This window comes from Cucurbita pepo, chromosome LG15 (assembly GCF_002806865.2).
Source record: "Cucurbita pepo subsp. pepo cultivar mu-cu-16 chromosome LG15, ASM280686v2, whole genome shotgun sequence".
NCBI classification, from domain to species: Eukaryota; Viridiplantae; Streptophyta; class Magnoliopsida; order Cucurbitales; family Cucurbitaceae; genus Cucurbita; species Cucurbita pepo.
Genome location: NC_036652.1, coordinates 4,548,120 through 4,556,134, shown reverse-complemented (window position 1 = coordinate 4,556,134; position 8,015 = coordinate 4,548,120). Strand labels below are relative to the sequence as shown.

The following is an 8,015-nucleotide window of genomic DNA, read 5'->3' as shown; positions in this document are numbered from 1 at the left end:
TAATTGTTACCCTAACAAAATAATATAAATAAATTAAATAAATTAAAAATAATATAAAAGAAACATAAAAATTAAATAAATTAAAAATAATATAAAAGAAACATATATTTGCCTAACGTTGAACTCAAGCATGAGTATTCTTAAACTGACGTAATACCACCTTAACAAATCCGTTAATATGATTTTTTTTAAAATATATTTAATATATTTTTTTTTTGGCTCAAAAGGTTTTGCCTACGAACCAAAACCGAACCGATTTAATTCAGGTTAAAAAAAATAAACCCAACTCTACTCAAAATGCTAATCCAACCCAACCCAACCCTTATAGTTCAGGTTGGGTTGGTCCGGCTGTTGGATCGGTATGGCAATCCTAGAGGGGGGTGAATAGGGTTTTAACGTGATTAATTTTTCTAATGATGAAACTTTTTACAAATAAGGAGAAGATGATAATTACTATAACAAAGTAATTCAAGTCAAAACAATAATCAAGTAGAACATGCAATAAATCACAATAATAATTTTGAAATTAAATATGAAAGAGTTAGAGAAAATGACACCGTAGTTTTATAGTGGTTCGGTCAAACTCGACCTACTCCACTCCCCAAGCGCCTCTTGGGAATTTGAATAAAGAACTTTCTCGACTCTTTCCACGGATCTGAGCCAAACCGCTACACCGCTCTTTTTACGAGTTCAAGAGCAAACTCAATCCTTTCCACGGCGCAGGATCAAACCGATACAAGTATTTGAGTTTGATAATAACACACCACAACTCTCTCAAAGAGTAGATTTACAATTTGGGATACTCACAACTATTTCCTCACAATACAATAATAATCCCTCTCAAGAATAAGATGAAAAGAAATAAACTTGTAAGCTTGGAGAGAGCAACAAACAATGGAGACTTTGAACAAATGAGGATTGGAGAATGTATGTAAGTTGTGTATTTTAAAATGTGGGGAAGATGAGTTTATATAGAGGAGAAAAGTGGCAAAATGTAGGATTGAATATTGACCATTGGATTGTGTTAGGAATAATGGAAGGTGGAGATTAAAAGTAAATAAATAAGAAAATTTTCTAAATTCATTTATTTCAAAATTTTAATATAATAGTAATATAATATAATAATAATAAAAAGTTATGTGAGTAATGATCAAATGAAATTCAAAATTTATTATAAATGTAATAATATAATAATAATAAAAAATATGTGAGTAACTATCAAAATTTTAAAATATAATAATATAATAATATAATATAGTAATAATAAAAATCGATGTGAGTACGGTTAGATTCAAATTTATATTTTGTAAAAATAATTTTATTTAAAAATATAATAATAATAAGAAAAGAAACTCCACCCTTTGTTAATCTCCCAAAATTATAAATGTCATACTTTGATATATTTTGATTTGTCAATCATTTTGATTTTGCTGACACATCATCACGTCGGGTATGTTGTCTCGATTGTAATTTCTTCGTTTTAGCTCTGATTTGAGTAATTGAAAGGTCGTTGAAATCGTTATTCCCAACCTTATACTGTAGACAGTTCAAAATACTGAAGATAGTTAATAATTAAAAAGTAGATTTGTTATCATTAAAACATCAATTAATTAATTGAAATTAATTAAAGTGAGATCAAGGGCCAAAAGGCCAACACCGGCTTGTCGGGTTGAATGTACACCCCTAATAGTCATGTTTATGAGATTTACATGTATATCTACGGTTGTATCAATAGCAAAGTGCATAATAATAGCATATCGATGCTCGTTCAAAAGCTTTTTTTTGACATAGAATTTACAAAATCACTAACTAGGATAGGAACAATGAACCTCCACAATGGTTACGATATTACCCATTTTGAGCATAAAGCATGTAGATTTGCTTTTTGTTCTCCAAATGATCTCGTATCAATGAAGATAGTGTCTCTTAATTATATTCTTGTAATTTCTTCCTAATTAGTTAATATAAAACTCCAACCATCCTCAACAGACCTAAAAAAAAATTAAATTGTCACATATTTTAAATCATTGTCGTGTTGTTTTAGGCCATAATTTTAATGAAAAGTCAATATATGTACGATATACTTTATATGAATATTGATATAGTAATGTTTTATCGTTTTTAATTTATCGTATTCAATTATGTTATTTATCAATTTTATATGATTTNTTAAATGTTCGTCTAACATACATTATATGAATATTGGTATATCAAGGGTATACATGATTTGGTTTTGGTATACTATTGATATATCAAGTGAGACGAATTGAGGCCATTGGATCTAGTTTTAAGATCTAACGGTGGATAAAATTTGGAGAGAAAATGAAGAAAAAAACGAATTAAAAGAAAATGACTTGAAAGAGAGAGAGAGATCCTCCCACATCGGAAATGACTTGAATGCCTACACCATACGCTACTATAAAAGACGCCGAAGATGTCTTAACAATTCATTCCTTTCTCGGCCTTTTGGCTAAGATCAAGTGTAGTATCTGTTATTATCAGTTTAATATCTGATACGTGGGCCATCGGCCCATATGGTATTAAATTAATTTTTTATGGGGGATGGCCCACCAAGGTAGCTTGCTACCTGGGCCTTCGAGCGTCGCCCTTGCGTTGCACTACTGCATGGGCCTGGCGCACCCCTCCAAGCCCAGTTAAATTGTTGGTTCATTTTTGTTCTAGAGTGGATCTTTTAATCATTTTATTTAGTTTTAAATTATACTTTTCATTTTGATTTTAAATCACTTACCTATATAATATACTTTACCTAAACCCTAAATAAAGTTGTATTTTATATTTTCAGATATATTTTTGATATAATATATTTTATGATTTATAAAACTAGTTTTAGCTACCCAATGGATATTAGGGTGAATATAACTAATTAATTTACGGACATATTTTATATTTAAACGGCAATATAATAATTATTTTACCAAATATCATATAATTCATGGTATATTATTATATATATATATATATATATATTAATTTAACAAAAAGTTGATATAGAATCAAAAGTTGATATAACGGAAAATATGGAACGGATAAACTTGATATCAAGATCATGGCTTAAGATCAAGAGTAAAGAAAACTCATTTCTAAACTCGTGATTTGAATCTCAAGATCAAGAGTAAAGAAAACTCATTTCTAAACTCGTGATTTGAATTAAAGAAAACTCATTTCTAAACTCGTGATTTGAATCACTCCACAAGAAATGACAAATGACTTTAGCATGCAAGTTATAAACACAAGAATTTGCAACAAAAAAAAAAAAAAAAAAAATTTTAGCTCTCTACAAAGCTACAAAAATAGAAATTCTATTCTTTTTAATTTCAAAATGTGATGTGTCTAAGAAAAAAAAAACCTTTACCATTTACAACTTAACCTATTGATTAACTCCCAAATTAAATTGGCTAATAAATACCCATAACCTCCCTATCAAAATGGCTAGTCAATGGTAGAATATGGTAACGTAGGTGGGTAACAATATAACCTTAACTCCTATTTAAAAACTAGTTTAAATATGACAAATAAATATTTAAATTATACTTGGACTAGTTTCATAAATTTAGCTGAGTTTATTAAATGCAACTTGAAGTGAAATGCATATATTTCTTAAAGCTCAACTTTGCAAAACATATAAGGGAGGTCTCCAACGTCTTCTAGAATTTCCTTTGATGAGCTCACCATAGATTGAATATAAGTGTACAAGGTTTGTTGTAGCTTCTTGGCTCGCGTCCTTGTAATTGGACCTTGAGGTATGAAAATTCCTTGGTCGTGGTTCATATCATTCTCTCCCTCTTGAGAAGGATTCGTCCTTGAATCCCCGCCATCACCTACATCAAAAGAACTCAAATTAACAACATTAAAAGTTGCACTAACACCATACTTACCTGGTAAATCAATTTTATAAGCATTGTCGTTGATACGCTCAAGAACTTGAAATGGTCCAGCTCCTCGTGGTAACAGCTTAGATTTTCTTTGAGTAGGAAATCTTTCTTTTTGGAAATGCACCCAAACCCAATCTCCTGGCTTGAAGATGATAATCTTGTGTCCTTTATTAATTCGGGTGGCAACCTTGGAATTTTACTTCTCAATTTGTTCTTTTACTTGCTTGTGCAGTGATCGCTTGTGGATGTATATAATAAAATGATGTAAAATTCACAAGAATAAGTGCAAGTATACACTATCACAAGTAGCAAGTAATAAGTAAATTATCGATTCCATAAGAAACCTATCTTTTTGGTTAATTTTATCACTGGAAATTAAGTGAGTTTTTGGGTAACATTCAAATGGGTGTTGGAGATTTTAACTATTTAAACAAAACTAAAATAGAGTACCACTGCTGTCGAAAAACAGAAAATGATGAGAAAATCAACTATAATGAGGAAAATTCGACTAAGAGAGATTAAATAGATAAGTTGTTGAGTTTTGTGGTAGATTTTACTTCATTTTAATAGATTCTCAAGCCCACTTCCGAGGGTCATGAATGGTGATTATTTCCATAATCGTTGTAATTTCTAGGCTCTAAGAGAAAAATTATTCCTAACCCTTCTATTACCCTTCAAGTCTCCTTGCTATGGAACTAGAGTATTAAAGAGGATTTCATTGCTCCCTCTCTTCTCCCGAATAAGAGAACAACTATGTATGTAAAACAGTTAATTAAACATACATGTAAATCATTAATAACTTTTTAATAAACTAAAATCATACCGTCAACATACTTAAACTATATAAAACTCTCTCGCCTCCCCTATTAAGTTTAGCTCTCCATACAAACTGAATTAAACAGAGGAATCCGCATCTTCATCATGTAAAATTGATGGAATAAGGAAAGAGAATNCCTGTTTGTTGCCGTTCATCAATGGAAGTTCCCTTCTCTTGAGCTCTCACGTCCACCTCTTTGCCCTAATCAATCCTTGTTGGTCTCCTTTCCCTTCTGCTGTCAACAGCGGCAGGATTAGGGTTTTCTTCTTCTTCTCTGGTTTCACAGCAGTTCACTGCAGCAGAGGCTGCTGCTGTGTAATTCGATTTTCTTCCCAAAATGTGGCTCTCCTCCTCTTGGTCTTCCTTTCCCTTTTACATTGAGCATGGGTTCCCCTTTAGGGCTGAAAAGAAATAAGTAGTCCACATAGGATGTTCCTCATTGGGTAGTCAATGACCCACTTGAACTGCTGACGTGGATTTAAAATTTCCATGTCATCTCCCATTTGTTTCCAAATTTGCTACTCTCACATGGTTTAACATAAATGTCTGAAATTTTACCACAGAACTCAATTAAATATACAATTAAGATCGATTTATGCCAAATCATATTTTTTTTCATGTTGGACCGCAATAATCGATTTCATGCTCACTAAGTAGAATAAATGGGATAATAAATGAGTAAATGGTGAATAAGAGTGCAATATTAACTACAAAAAAGACTTGATATGACTCTACTTTTAGAGAGTTATCATGCAGTTTATGAACAAACTCAACCTTGGCATTTGCATCAAAATTCACAAACTCTTTTGACGACATAGGTAACAAGTCAATGGGGGTTAAACGATTAAAGCCGTAAACAATTTCAAAAGGTGTGCATTTAGTAGTGCTATGAACAACCCTATTATATGCAAATTCTATAAATAGCAAACAATCATCCCAAGTCTTAAGATTCTTATCAATATCAGCCTAAGCATAGTAGTCATGTAACAACTTCAGTTCCTAACTTACCCCATAAAACACGTTGACTAAGCTATAAATAAGCAGTAGACTTCATAACCTAACAATTCTCCCACTTGGAGACTAATCCAGTCAACCAAGAATTTCATTCTCAAACGATCATGAGCATCCTCACTGCACTATACCAATTAAGGCTTTGCACAACCTCAATATTCCAACATCATCACATTTTGTCAACATGTTTGTTGGATTCTTTGTACCCTCTATCTTCTCCAAACACATCACCATATTCCACTAACCGGCGAGTGAAATGATATCACCTTTTGTGTTTTGTCTTTAAATGATAAATCGGGTTCCTCACCAACTGTATGACACGCTGACTATCTCTATAAAGAATCTTTTCGTGCCGCTTCTTGCCCAATTCTTCCAGATAATTAGTCATCCATATCGTCTTCTTTTCAGCTTCACTTATTGTCACGTAATCAGCCTCAGTACAATGCATTTTTGAAGCTTAGACATCCTATCATCCATGGCTTGCTCCCACTTGGTTGTATCCTCCAACTGTAGGGTCTCATTAGAGGACTCTGGTTCCCTTTCATCAGCAACAAATAGTGTAATGAAGGTACATACATATCTGGTACTCCGATAGTACTGGATGATCTTCTCAACACCAGTTCAAGTGTTACTTGCTCTACCACTGGTTCCTCTGCAACAGTCTCAGAAGTTTCTTGAGTATTTGCTACAACATCACTAGGTGATTTTTTCCGTAACTCAACCTCAACTCCCACTTGCTTCGTTGTCTTGGGATCTTGCTCCACATCTGGTTCCTCAGCAGTAGTCTCAGGAGTTTCATGAGTATTTGCTTCAACATCACTAGGTGAGTTTCCGTGCAACTCAAGCTCAACTCCCACTTGCTTCGTGGTTTTGGAACCTTGCTCCATATCTGGTTCCTCAGCAGTAGTCTCAGGAGTTTCATGAGTATATGCTACAACATCACTAAGCGAGTTTCCCTACAACTCAAGTTCAACTCCCACTTGCTTCGTGGTCGTGGAACCTTGCTCCACATCTGGTTCCTCAGCAGTAGTCTCAGGAGTTTCATGAGTATCTGCTACAACATCACTAAGTGAGTTTCCCCGCAACTCGAGCTCAACTCTCACTTGCTTCGTGGTCTTGGAACCTTGTTCCACATTTGTATGGATCATTTCCAACCAAACTTTCTTCAATTCTCTGGCAGTCCTTGTGAAGCTAACTCGTTTATGCTTGCTCATAACGCAGTTCTCACAAGGACCTACATCAATAGATTTCGAACCTTCTAAAACTCCTTTTGAAGCGAGCATCTTCATTCCTTTCAAGCTCATATGTCCAAGTCTATTGTGGCATAGACTTGAATTTGAATCACTCTCAGCAACAGAAGCTATATGTTCATACACCCTGCAGTGGTGTATAAGGTTCCAGATTTTATGCCACGTACTACCACCATAGCGCCCTTCATAATCTTCCACGAACTCTTCCCTAACTCTGTTGCATAACCTGTTATGTCCAACTGACCAAATAAAGATCAAGTTCTTCTTGAGACCAGAAATATATCTGACATCCTTTAATGTCCACTGATTTCCTGCCAGAGTTTTTATGCAGACATCTCTTTTTCCTTTAATCTCCAAATCTTTGTTGTCGGCAAGATACACCTCGAAATTTTCAGACTTGAAATTCCGAAACAACTCTTTATTTGGAGACGAATGAAAATCCAAAATCCAGGATTCAATCGAACTATCCACGCTGAGGATTAGAGCATCCCTAATGTCTTCGACTGAATTTACAGAATCATCATCATCTCTAGATTTGTGATTCTACTTTCTCTTTGGTCTTGTACAATCTGTCCGAAAGTGACAATTTTCTCCACAATTCCAACACGTTATGTTTGGTCTATCTGAAGATTTTTCTCGGTTCTTTGATTTTGATTGCCCTTTGTTTGGGCCTTTCGGTTTACTTCTTCCCCGTTGGTCAACACTGAGAGCACTACCAGATGAATTTCCAATTTCTCGTTTGCGAATACTTTCGCTAAGAACTACATCTTGAATTTCATCAAATTTCAGTTTATCAGATCCTTGAGAACTGCTGATTGCGGCAACAATAGTATCCTACGACTCAGGTAAAGATGACATCAAAATCAATGCTTTAATTTCATCCTCGAAATTAATTTCCACCGAACTCAATTGACTTACGATCATATTGAATTCATTTACATGATCAACAACAGATCCACCTTCAGACATCTGTAGATTGAACAATCTTCGCATCAAATACACCTTGTTCATAGCCGACGGTTTTTCGTACATATTCGACAGCGC

At 33.9% G+C, this 8,015-nt stretch overlaps 1 non-coding gene across 1 annotated transcript; it reads left to right on the top strand.

Annotated features, from left to right (window-relative positions):
* The first annotated feature begins 2,449 nt into the window (after nucleotides 1–2,449).
* LOC111776533 lies at nucleotides 2,450–2,645 on the top strand. The gene has a single exon (XR_002812267.1). It is a non-coding gene; the product is annotated as a U2 spliceosomal RNA (small nuclear RNA).
* Nucleotides 2,646–8,015: the final 5,370 nt, after the last annotated feature.